The sequence below is a fragment of the Scylla paramamosain genome, unplaced genomic scaffold, assembly GCF_035594125.1.
Source record: "Scylla paramamosain isolate STU-SP2022 unplaced genomic scaffold, ASM3559412v1 Contig37, whole genome shotgun sequence".
Taxonomy (NCBI): domain Eukaryota; kingdom Metazoa; phylum Arthropoda; class Malacostraca; order Decapoda; family Portunidae; genus Scylla; species Scylla paramamosain.
The window spans coordinates 116,777-129,563 of record NW_026973702.1 but is presented as its reverse complement, the minus strand read 5'-3'; the positions used below and the strand labels follow the sequence as shown (position 1 = coordinate 129,563).

The window sequence follows — 12,787 nt, the reverse complement described above, 5'->3', positions numbered from 1 at the left end:
ACCCGATGCTATTACTTGCTTTGGTGACGCCAGATTAACACTGAAGGCCGTATTCTTAATCTTAAGGAATCGGCAACGACCTGATGATGATGATACACACACACACACACACACACACACACACACACATTTTCCTACCATCTACTGCGCTTATAGCATTTCATCTGTTATATTTGTTTATTTTTGTAATTTAATTTTCTGTTATTTTTCAATTGAGTGTTGTAAGGGCTTCCCACAAGTAGACTCTACTTACCTTTCAGCTGGCTTATCCACCTACTATCTCTAATAGTGCCCGTCCCTTATGCCAGGACGCAGGGCTCCCTGTGCACTCCATCATTACAGATTCACTCTATCCCTCGTGTTTGCGTATACCTTTCTCTTCCTTCCAGTGAGGTAGTCAGCCTGAGGGTCCTGTATTCAGCACATCTTTTGTCGTGTTCTATAAATTTGCACTTTAATTGCAGCCCCTTAATTTCTTAACCACTGTATAGATGGCACAATTCATAATGTATATATTAATGTAATGTAATGTGGCAACGATTGTGGCAATATTCTATTATGATAACAAATTAAGCCAACAAAATCTTTCACTCACAAACGTTCATGTGGACCGTGCAAGAGAGTGGAACCTCTCACGTGGCTAGTCGGGGGTGGTGAGTGATGCGTCTCACCACCAGGTGCTCGACACAGGGCAAGAGAGGCCTTTCATCACCATCCTGCCGGTGCGTGAACGCCTCAATTACCATACTATTCGCACACCCTCCAAGAGGGGAGTGACTCGCAAACTCTTCCCAGAGTGGAGAATGAAGCGAGATGTGGCAACCTTAGCAACAGGTGACTATATAAGAGAAATAATACGAGCCTCAGTCTCAGTCCACACTGGCGGCAGCTTCCAGCTTCAGGCGGGACAGTTGGAGCTCTCGGGTTGAGACGGGCACCAGGGGAGCGAGCCTCTGACGCGCGCCACACCGCCCCTCGCAAACACCACCCGCGCCTCCCTCACACCCTCGCCGAACACAACAATACCCCAACGGCAGCAGTGGTTTTGTCCTTGTGAGTACAAACTAAGGCTTGTGTTTGTACATATTAATTACTGATTAATAGGATATAAGGCAAGAAGGAAAAATTTTCCTGTTTTATTATTATTATTATTATTATTATTATTATTATTATTGTTTAAGTTTTATTATAATCGAAAGAAATGCGATGTCACTGGTAGTCGCGAGAGTTTTAGTGATACAGGTACAGCTTCAAGAACACACACACACACACACACACACACACACACACAGAGCATCCATCGACTCACTCAACCGACCTAACCACCCAACCACCCATTAAACTCCAGCCCGATCTCCTACACACACACACACACACACACACACACTGTCTACCCACTCACCCGCTCATCCACGTAGCACCCCGCCTTAGCAGTCTCCCCCAAACACATGCAGCCCCGCCCACTCCCCACCACCCACACGCGCCTTACGCAGGTCATTCCACCGCTGCGTACGGTGCCCCGGTCAGGCACGGGTCCCGTCTCAGTGGTCGCGTCATCTTACTGGGAAGAAAATAGAGGAGGTACAGAGGTGTCCCTGTCAGTACTCCCTTCTCGTGCGTCAGATGTCACTATCACTCCTACTACTGTTACTGTTACTACTGCTACTACTGCTGCTACTACTACTACAACCACCACCGTACTGCTTCTGCTGCTGCTGCCGCTAAAACAATAACAACAACAACAAGAACTACTACTACTACTATTGCTACTACTACTACTACTACTACTACTAATATTACTACTACTACAACTACTACTACCACCACCACCACTACTGCTACTACTACTAGTACTATTACTATTACTATTACTATTACTACTACTACTACTACTACTACTACTACTACTACTACTACTACTACTACTACTACCACCACCACCACCATCACCACCACCACTACTACTACTACTACTACTACTACTACTACTACTACTAGTTTTATTAATGCCACTGCCACTACGTGTATCTCAATTACCACCGTCACCACCATCATTACCGCTACCTTCACTACTACTATCACCACCACCACCACCACCACTACCAGTACTACTACTGCCACTAACGCAGCCAGGACCTCTAGCACAGAATCATAATAACGAAGCTAACAAAGGGTCTAGCGGGCGGGGATGATCTGTGCTGGCGGCTCAGTGGATGGTAGACGAGACTGGCAGGGATGACGGACTGGGGTGTGGCTTAGCTTGAGAGTCTAGTGGGCAGGGTTGTGGTTTGCTGGCGGCGTGGTGTCTTGGTGGGCAGTGGGCTGATGTGTCTGTGGGATGGTGGATCACTGGGGCTGGGCTGGATTAGTGAACTTTTGTGTTAGACTGGGTATTGGTAGGTTGGTGGACTGAAGGACTGGTGGGTTTGTGGATTTATGGGTAACTGGAATGGGGGGACTTAAAGTATTATTACACCTGAGGACTGATGACTGTGTAGAGGTAAGCTGCCAGGCGGTGAGTGGAGGTTTCACCAACATAGTAGCGACACTACTTCCCTTTAGAGGCAGCACGTCAGTTATAAGTAGTCTTGACATACGCACATACATACACACAGTCCTCCCCTTCACAGAGAGCACACTGATTTAAGTTAGTCTTCACACACACACACACACACACACACACACACACACGGTCATCAGTCTCGCTGTCTTCGTTGCAGCCTCGTCTTTATCAAAAACCTCTTGCCTTTGGTCTTGTCTTGTCATGTATCACTGAGCATGGCGAGCTTCACCGCGGTACTCCAGCGTGCTATTCTTGAATGCTGCCACCCAGTCGTCGGGCAAAAGGCAGGAGGAAGACGGAGGCAATGATGGATAGAGAAAGATCACCGATTTTACTTCTTTTCTTTGAGTGACTGGTGACTTCAACTAGTGATCGTTCTCCGCCATTCCTTCGACTTGGCCTAACAAAGACTGATTTTCCGACTGGCTTAATGTGATGCAACAGTGATGTCATATGTCGCTAAGAGAGAGAGAGAGAGAGAGAGAGAGAGAGAGAGAGAGAGAGAGAGAGAGAGAGAGAGAGAGAGAGAGAGATATTGAATAAAACCAGTGTAGGTCGTGACACACTTTAATTGATGCATAATCCAATACTTTGAAAAAAGAAAGTTAGATTCCATTTTTCATCTCTTGCTTTTCGGATTAATCTATGTAGAGAAACATGCAAATTTATGAATGGTGCATATTCATGAGTCATCTTAATCTTTATCCTCAGTTTTCTGTTACAATCACCCGTTATTCTGTCACTTTTACTAATAGCGCGCTATGTAACTCACTTTATACCCTTTTGGATGTAAGAGGGGCTCTGGCAAAGGGAGATAAAAGAAAGACAACAACCCCACTGAGGTGCCAAGCCCTACCTTCCGTAACTAAGTATTTCTCCCTATAGGCTACATTCAAATAGTCGGAGGAAGGACATTTAATTTCAAACAATAAGGAACAGCTGCATAACAAGCTTACCCCCGAGGCTTCCTGAGCTACCTAACTTGATCTTCTTACTTACTTTCTGAGTAAAAAAAGAGGGAGTGAAAAAGTAGAGAGCACGTACCATATATATATATATATATATATATATATATATATATATATATATATATATATATATATATATATATATATATATATATATATATATTTTTTATTTCTTTTTAAGAGATGCTACTTTCTTTATTGATTAAAAAGGAAGCCTCACTAATATCCTGGCAAGGCGGACTGCTATTCTCATTGGCTGACCAGGAAGCCACGTTAACTCTTGATTGGAGGATGTGGAAATACGAAAGAACCACTCAGCTCTTGGGAAATTTGTCAATAGGGGAAACCAGCCGCGGACAAAGGGACGAGTGTGGGCGTTGGGAGGGAGGGAGGGAAGGCAGGGAGGGAGGATAGGTTGGAGGGTGGGAGGGCAGGAGAGAGAGAGAGAGAGAGAGAGAGAGAGAGAGAGAGAGAGAGAGAGAGAGAGAGAGAGAGAGAGAGAGAGAGAGGAGGGGGGGTGCCGTATTTTCAGAGGTCACAAAGATAATTAGCCTGGTCCTCATGGATCTTTTTTTCCACTGATGATGCTGAATATTTGTTAGATTATCAGCAAAATCATAAAAATCCCAACAACTTCCACTAGAGCTGTCACAACCAGTGGAAATAAGAAGACATGGAAACATTTTAGAATACAATTCACGAACTACGAAGAAAAATAAAAGAAATATAAGAGCGCCTAGATGCAGTACTTTATTTTCATCCCTTCCTTTTTTTTTTCTTGGTTTGTTTCGAGCTCGTGTTTTTGGGACAGACAATTGCGTCACGCACGGCTGAGGCTCGCACGGTGTCATCAAGGGGACACACGATATGGAATTTTCGGCAGTTTTTTTTTTTTTTCACCTGCATGTTGTGGGAGCGTCTATATAGATTTCAAAGGGACACATAGGAAAAACAATGAAGAACGGAACAAAAAACAAACTACTAGTCTTTAAGTGGTTTAGGGATTATAACAAGGGGGACGTAAACAAAATTCTTATGATCAATAATCAGGATATAACAAGAAATAACGGTTTCAGACTTGAAAAATTTAGGTTCAAGAAAGTGATAGGAAGGAATTAGTTCTGAAATAGAGTGGTATATGAATGGAACAACCTCAATAATCAGGCTTGTAGTGTTGAGTCAATAGGGAGCTTTAAAAGAAGATTAGACAAATTTATGGATCGGGATGATAGGTAGAGATAGGTAGGTGTATTTCATACAGGGGCTGCCATGTGTAGGCCTGATGGCTTCTTGCAGCTTCCCTTATTATCTCATGTTTTCATGGAAGAACACTGAGAAGAAGAAAAAAGAAAAAAGCACCAGCAGATATATTAAACATTGTGCAGCAAATAACATTCTCTCTCTCTCTCTCTCTCTCTCTCTCTCTCTCTCTCTCTCTCTCTCTCTCTCTCTCTCTCTCTCTCTCTCTCTCTCTCTCTCTCAGCATTATTATTTTTTCTATTTGCATCAATGTCAATTTTATGTCACTAACGAGTTAAACATTTCACCACAAGACAAACAAACGGACACACACACACACACACACACACACACACACACACACACACACACACACACACACACACACACACACACACACACACACACACACACACATGTAGATGGCCACCATGAGATCTATCCTTCTTCCTTAATTGTCTTTCCACTCCCACCTGTTACGCTGAAGCTTTTTAAGAAATTACACACTACTGTTTATTACTTTTATCTTCGGGTTGATGCGAGCCCCAGCGGGGAGTGGAGTCTCCTTGTTACTGCTTGGCACACTACTACTAGTTATTACTTGAGGCAGGCAGGCAGGTGGGTCGGGGGGGGGAACAGATGGATGGGTAGCCAGGTAGATAGGTAGATAAAATAGATAGATAAATAGATGGATAGAAAGATAGATAGATAGATAGGTATATAGATAGATGGATAGACAGATTGATAAATAGATAGATAAATAGACAGATTGGTAGATAGATAGACAGATAAACAGATGATTTGATACATAAACATGCTGAATGAAAGAATCTATGAGTTTGACAAAAGGAGGCACGGTTTCAGAGAGAGAGAGAGAGAGAGAGAGAGAGAGAGAGAGAGAGAGAGAGAGAGAGAGAGAGAGAGAGAGAGAGTCAAGGAGATGAGACGTAAATACAGAGACAGACAGACAGACAGACAAAAAAGAGACAGATAGGCAGACAGACAGACAAGAGACATACCCTAACATGAATAATACTAACCCTCTTGGCTGTCTGAATACTCCGAGGTCCAGCGGCCACTGTGTCTCTCCTTAGCCTGAGCAGCAAGACACGCTGGAGGCGGCTCAGGGGATCTTTTATTAGCTATTATAATCCACGTCTTTCCCGTCGAGCGAGTACTTAATGGGATGAAAGAAGCTGGAGAGAGAGAGAGAGAGAGAGAGAGAGAGAGAGAGAGAGAGAGAGAGAGAGAGAGAGAGAGAGAGAGAGAGAGAGAGAGTTGGTATATTCCCTTTCTTATATTATACGTTCACCGTTCCTGTGTGTGTGTGTGTGTGTGTGTGTGTGTGGAGAGAGAGAGAGAGAGAGAGAGAGAGAGAGAGAGAGAGAGAGAGAGAGAGAGAGAGAGAGAGAGAGAGAGAGAGACAACATTTTAGGAAAAAAATTTGGTAACAGATTAACATTTGGCGTTAAAAAAACAATAGTTAACTTACCTTATCCTCATCCCCATCCCTCTCTCTCTCTCTCTCTCTCTCTCTCTCTCTCTCTCTCTCTCTCTCTCTCTCTCTCTCTCTCTCTCTCTCTCTCTCTCTCTCTCGTTCCATAATAACATTAATATCAGAGGAGTGCTCGAGTGGCATGTCCCGCGGCGCTCCTTCCTCCCTTCAACTGATGCACCAATGTTATTCTGCCGCCTGTGTATGTGTGTGTATGTGTGATGGAGACACAATCACAGGTGCCGGCAATGAAGGGGGCCAGGCTCCATAACGCCACAGCGGCTCGTCCCTGAGTCCTCCCAGCGCGGCGTGTCAAAACAGGCGTGGTCACGTGGGGTGCAATTTTGCCCTTCCTTTTACACCAGTGTTATCAGGACCCTGTGAAGGCCCGCCAACTCATCAACATTTCCACATTTCCAGCATGCGCCCATTTTTACCTGTTCCTTTCCTCACATCAAGGCGGGAATACTCAGCCAGCGTGGCGGAGCAGATAGTACCTCTGCCAAAATTGTGGGTGGAATGGAGTGCAAGGCTTCTGCTATGGTCGCTTCAGTGGACGGCTGCGTTGCCGGTGGTATTGAGAAATCGTGGGGATATTGGTGTAATGGTGATGTATTTGTTGTCTCCTAATGTGTAGCATTCTGTAATATATTATATAATGCTATAAGGGTTTTGTTTATGCTGCATGAGTGGACCGCAAGAGTTGTTTGGTGGCTTTAAGTAGTTGTGGAAATATTGGTCTAGGGTGATGTATCTGTTATCCCTTTATGTATAGGAGTTTTGTCACGCCACATTAATGGGCCGCTGGGGTTGTGTTGTGTGTTCAAGGGGTTATGAAGGTAATAGTCTGAGGGTAACACCTTTGCTATTATATAGTCCTTCATGTGTACAAATCAGCTATATTATGCTGTTAACGTTTTGATCTTTGAAATATGAATTGTTTTGCAAGGGGAGGCTTACACCAGCTGTTCCCATCTGTACAGTGACATACTGAGGCGAGGCGGATCAGGGCAGAGGCAAGACCAAAACATCACGATACATTAAGGTGGATAACACGGGATTATGCGAGGTTACATGGAATAATCTATATTACTAGGAGAGCTGGGTTTATCTGCTTCACGTTTTCACAGCAATGAGACCTAATTTGCGGACAAAAGCAACACCACTCAGCGCAGAATGGTTGATAATCCACGAGATAATCAAGGGAACTTCAAATATTCCCGCTCTATGAAAAGTTATCGGCAGATAATTCTATTTGAAGAGGAAGCTTATTATGAAATATCAATTAAAAGTTACTCTGTCGTTATTGTTATGTAAGAAAACACGCTTAAAATACCTCCATGTATAATGTTCATAGAACCCGTGCCCGTGCGTCAATTAGGGCAAGAGTAGAGAGACGAGATTGAGAGTGGCTGGTGTGCAGAGGAGAGACCTGGGGAGGAGGGTGCTGGTTATAAACCAACTAAGCTGAGGGAAGACCAAAGAGAAATTTATTGGATGCACTGAAGGAAGACAAGCGGATGATGAATATAACTGAAGACGCAACAGACAGAGTAAGATGGAGACGAATAATTCGCTGTGACCACACCTAGCGGGAGTAACCCAAAGTATAATAGTTAATAGAATTTACATCGCGCCTTCCATATCAATAGTTCATGCTTAATTGAAACAGTAAATCAAACCATATCATACAGGTCTGTTAATGTTTGTTCCTCCCTCATGTTAATTTTTATAGTACAGCGATGTATGGCAATGTACGCAGCTATATTTGCAAGCTTTCCTGTGTTATCGGGAGCTTTGTTGCGCCTTCCTGATTGCATTCCTGTTGTATCGACTCTTCTATCTTTCCTTCTTTGAGTGCGGTGCTCTTCCCGGCCTTTGTGTCGCCTTGCCGTGTGCTCCTGTATGTTGGCGGGCCCAGGGCGGGAGGGGAGGCTCGGCGGGCTCCCGTGTACTCTGCGGTAAGGGTAAAGTGCAGGACGAGAGTGATACGGGGAGTGTCTGCGAAATTATCGATGCGCCACATTGTCTTGCTTTCTTTCATGCTTGGGTGAGGTGCGCGCTGTTCTCTCTCTCTCTCTCTCTCTCTCTCTCTCTCTCTCTCTCTCTCTCTCTCTCTCTCTCTCTCTCTCTCTCTTGTTGTTGTTGTTGTTGTTGTTGTTGTTGTTGTTGTTGTTGTTGTTGTTGTTTATGTTGTTTATGTTGTTGTTGTTGTTGTTGTTGTTGTTGTTGTTGTTGTTGTTGTTGTTGTTGTTGTTGTTGTTGTTGCTAGTAACTTCCGGAGAATCTTTTACTTACTTCTCTGCCAAAATATCTTTCAGTAACGTCAAGTTCTTTGAAACACACACACACACACACACACACACACACACACACACTAGGGAAAAATCCAGCTCGAGCCCCTTAAGACGCTGCCGCGCTAACAGGATAACAGGCGGTATTGGATCTTACATGGAAGCGACTCAGCGAAGGGAGGGAGAATGTGTGTGCGTACAATCAGACTTCCGAGGCAAAGGAACCGCGTAGTTTTCCATGCATCCAAGAACTGAATACATGGAGGAGAGAGCGAAATCAAAATGAGATGAAAAGAAATAAGGTATTCTCAGATTCCGTCTATCAAATCGAGGAATAAAAGGGGTTGAGGAATGAAATGCAGACTGCTCTATTTGGCCAGGAGTGATATAAAGTCGTGGTGGTGGTGGCGGAGAGTAACAAGCGACGCACACACAGGACACTTCACACAGAAGGTGCAGCGTCGCGTGTTTCCAGAAAAGAAATCACGTAGCTTTGAAATTCCGTAGCAGTGCAGTTGTTAGAAAAGGCGAGGGGCGGTGCGAGGGGCTGTCAGGTGCTCGAGTGAAGCAGCTTTGGGCCGCAGCAAGAGAGGGTGAAGAGCGATGGAGGCAGGGTGCTGGGGACCCTCCCCAGGCGAGACACACCTGGTGACCCTCGCATCTACATCACTCCGTTTTCAAGATTTACACAGATACACCCAGGCCAATAAAGGAAGGGAAAAGGCCAGCGAATTGCCGCCTCCTGTGTGCGAGGAGACAAAAGTGCCAGAGGGACTGTTAAGGGAGCTCGGCGAGAGTCAGAAGCAAGGCGAGGCGAGGCAGCATTTGCATGTTTTGGTGTCGTCATTCCAGCGTGCTGAGACGTTTAAAGTAGAAGTGCGCAGCGTCAGGAGCAAATCACGGCCTGTAATGACTGTGGCTCCTCATACGAAAAGAAAGAGGGGGACACAACAGGCAGACACTTGATAATGAAAATACAGAACATATAAAAGGACATAAATTCAAGAAGATAGGAGAATAGAAATTGAAAGACGGGTTATTTGGACGAAGGAAAGAAAACGAGCGAGTGGCGTTACAAAGGCGAACCTCCTGAACTACGAGTGAATCAAACTGTCCTGCTCCTACGAGGAGTCTCGGCGGGCCATCTAGACGTCGTTAAGGGTCACGCAGTAATGACCTTTCACATTCACACCAGAACAAACTGTACAGCTTGGGTTTCTTGTATGAAAGGGCGCGTCTATGATTGTTCTTCATCCTTAGTAAATAAATGATACAAGGGAAGGAAAAGTAGAATGAAAAATGAAAATGTAGAAAAAAAATAAGAGAAAAAGGAAAGGAGTGAAATAATTCAAATAACAAAAGGAAAAGTAAGAAAATATTAACTTATATAAAGATACATGAAAAAATGAAGAAGAAGAAGAAGGAAACTCTCTGCTGGAATGTAAAATGCTCAGAAGAGTTTTACCTCAGGAAAGTAACATTAATCTCTCTCTCTCTCTCTCTCTCTCTCTCTCTCTCTCTCTCTGATAGGTCCAACCGTCGCGAACACCAGATTAAAAAAAGTTGGCACTGCTCAATTTGAAACATTTCCTGAGCCATCTGTCGAACCTTCGTGGTGGTGACAACACCGCTCCGAACGCTGCCCGGGCTGTCTTCTTCTTCCTCTTCTTCCTCTTCTTCTTCTTCTTCTTCTTCTTCTTCTTCTTCTTCTTCTTCTTCTTCTCTCTCTCTCTCTCTCTCTCTCTCTCTCTCTCTCTCTCCTCTCTCTCTCTCTCTCTCTCTCCTCTCTCTCTCTCTCTCTCTCTCTCTCTCTCTCTCTCTCTCTCTCTCTCTCTCTCGGCAGTTCTGTAATCTCCTTTGACGATCTTAAATAGCTCTCTGGATTTTGTTGCTCTTTGGCTAAATTGAAGGAACTCAGCAGTGGCCCTTAGAGAGCAAAAGAAACTATTTTGGAGAGAGAGAGAGAGAGAGAGAGGAGAGAGAGAGAGAGAGGAGAGAGAGAGAGAGAGAGAGAGAGAGAGAGAGAGAGAGAGAGAGAGATTACATACCTTTCATATTCGCTGCAGAGTAGTTACAAAGATTAACTTAGTTTCTTCCTCTTTTTTCAACTGTAAGAGGGAGACTAGAAAAAAGTGAGTATTCAGCCGTTTGGGAAATCAGGGAGCAGTTTGCATCGATTTATCTTTCTCTCCTTTAATCATCAGCTGCCTTAATAGAGACGAGAACCTGAAGAACTTTTTACTACGTGATGAACCAACCAGCTTTCTTCATTCCATCCTTCCCTCCTTCCCTACCTCATACCTTACTTTCCTCTTTCCTTCGTTCCTTCGTTCCTTCGTTCTTTCCTTTCTTCCATCCTTTCTCCATTCCTTCCCTACATCATGTTTTTACTTTTCTCCCCCTTTTATTTTATTTTCTTGTATGAAATATTGGAAACTGTCCCGCTAATTTACATGTTTCGAAGTCTCTCTCTCTCTCTCTCTCTCTCTCTCTCTCTCTCTCTCTCTCTCTCTCTCTCTCTCTCTCTCTCATACACAGCTGTATAATCACCCTGCCTTCATAATCTTGTTGGCACACTCGATCACTTCATTCCATCCTCGGCGCCAATCCACCACCACCACCACTATCACCGCCATCACCACTACCATCGCCACACACCACCAGCAGCTGAGCGAAATCCATCTCACCACTTAACTCTTTACTGATGATACACGTGGAATAATTATTGTGCTTCGTCCGCATATGTGAGGAGTATACGAGATCTAATACTACTTAGGTTACTTTAGCTTCAGGAGATCTAATACTGTTTATGTTAGTTTGGCTCATACTGTTTAGGTTGGATTTAAGATATCTAATACTATTTAGGTAGTTTGGTTTATGTTAGTTTGGCTTTAGAAGATCTAATACTGTTTAGGTTAGTCTGGCTTCAAATATCAACGCACTTATTGGTTATCTAGTGGTGAGGGACTGAGGTAACTGAGTGTACTGAGGCAGCGGGGCGTGCAGGCTGCTTGTGTTGTTACTGGCAGCCACAGATCACAATGTTAAGCTTCGGATTGGCATTCTAAGTTGCCTTGTTATTGGCAGGCTCAAAGGGCGACATGTATTTAGTTTGGCTGTTAAGAGATGGAAATACACTCTTTATTGTGTGTCGTGTAAGAGGGGGTTTAAGAGATACAGGTGATTAGTGTAGTTGTAATACAGTATAACGACAGAGTGATGCATAAATAAGCACACACTGATTTCTGTGTTGTTGTGTAACGACCAGTAGTAATTTGAAGCTGCTCACATTCACAATCCAAGCATGTGACGAGACACTGCCAACACTTGTTGTCATTCTTATCTGTGTCGTTTTCATGTAACCCGTACTCTGAAACGCTTTAGGTTCTCATCAAGACTATTTTCAAAGGCTACAGAGATGAGAAGTCGGGTTTTCATTTTCTTTTCCTTTTTTTTTTTTTTTCCAGTGATGGTGTAGAATCCTTGTTAACCTGTCACCGGCACCATGAAACACACTTCGGAACCCGAATGCCTTCCACTAATACTGTTTAGGTTAGATTGAATTTAAGAGATCTAGTACTATTTAGGTTAGCTTTGTTTTTGTTAGTTTGGCTTTAGAAGATCTAATACTGTTTAGGTTAGTTTGACGTCAAATATCAACGCACTCATTGGTCGAGTCGAGATAAGACGCAGAGACGTTTCAGAATATGATCCATGGTGCGTCTTTGTGTCTGCGGTGGAGCTCAAGATACAAGTAAGGACTCCAAAAAAGTAACCCGAACTTTCATTAATTAAGAGTTATGAGATTAGATTAATTAGACGAAGCTTCAAGGAAAAGTATGGCGAATGTTTGTATCACTGGTTCTCTTATCGTAACAGATAAGGTATCATCTGCTTGTTTGGCTTGTTTGATAATCACTAATATCAATTGCCGAGGAAGTGTCACGGAAAGCAATTGTTTTCCTTTAATAATTACGTGATAACTCCATTAGCGAATATTGCACAGCCGTGTTGTTCAAATATTCGCGCTGGGCTCATTATGCAAGCTGAAATGCATTTAATCGAGGTGGCATACGCAAGCTCATTTATTTCCGCTGTTTGTTGCTATCGCAAAGTAATTCGTCTTGGAATGTGCGGGAATGCATTCTAATTACTATGAAAGAGTTCTGGGTGTTGGTGGCTTGAAAATTGCATTAGCGGTATGTGTAGCATTTAGTGTGTGTCTGCT

The 12,787-nt window shown here is 43.7% G+C and overlaps 1 long non-coding RNA gene across 1 annotated transcript in view; it reads left to right on the top strand.

Moving 5' to 3' along the window:
• The first annotated feature begins 1,034 nt into the window (after positions 1-1,034).
• LOC135097929 (uncharacterized) overlaps positions 1,035-12,787 on the top strand; it is a 23,198-nt gene continuing 11,445 nt past the window's right edge. The window contains exon 1 of the long non-coding RNA XR_010266370.1: positions 1,035-1,053. This is a non-coding gene — a long non-coding RNA (uncharacterized LOC135097929). The remainder of the gene's footprint in view (positions 1,054-12,787) is intronic.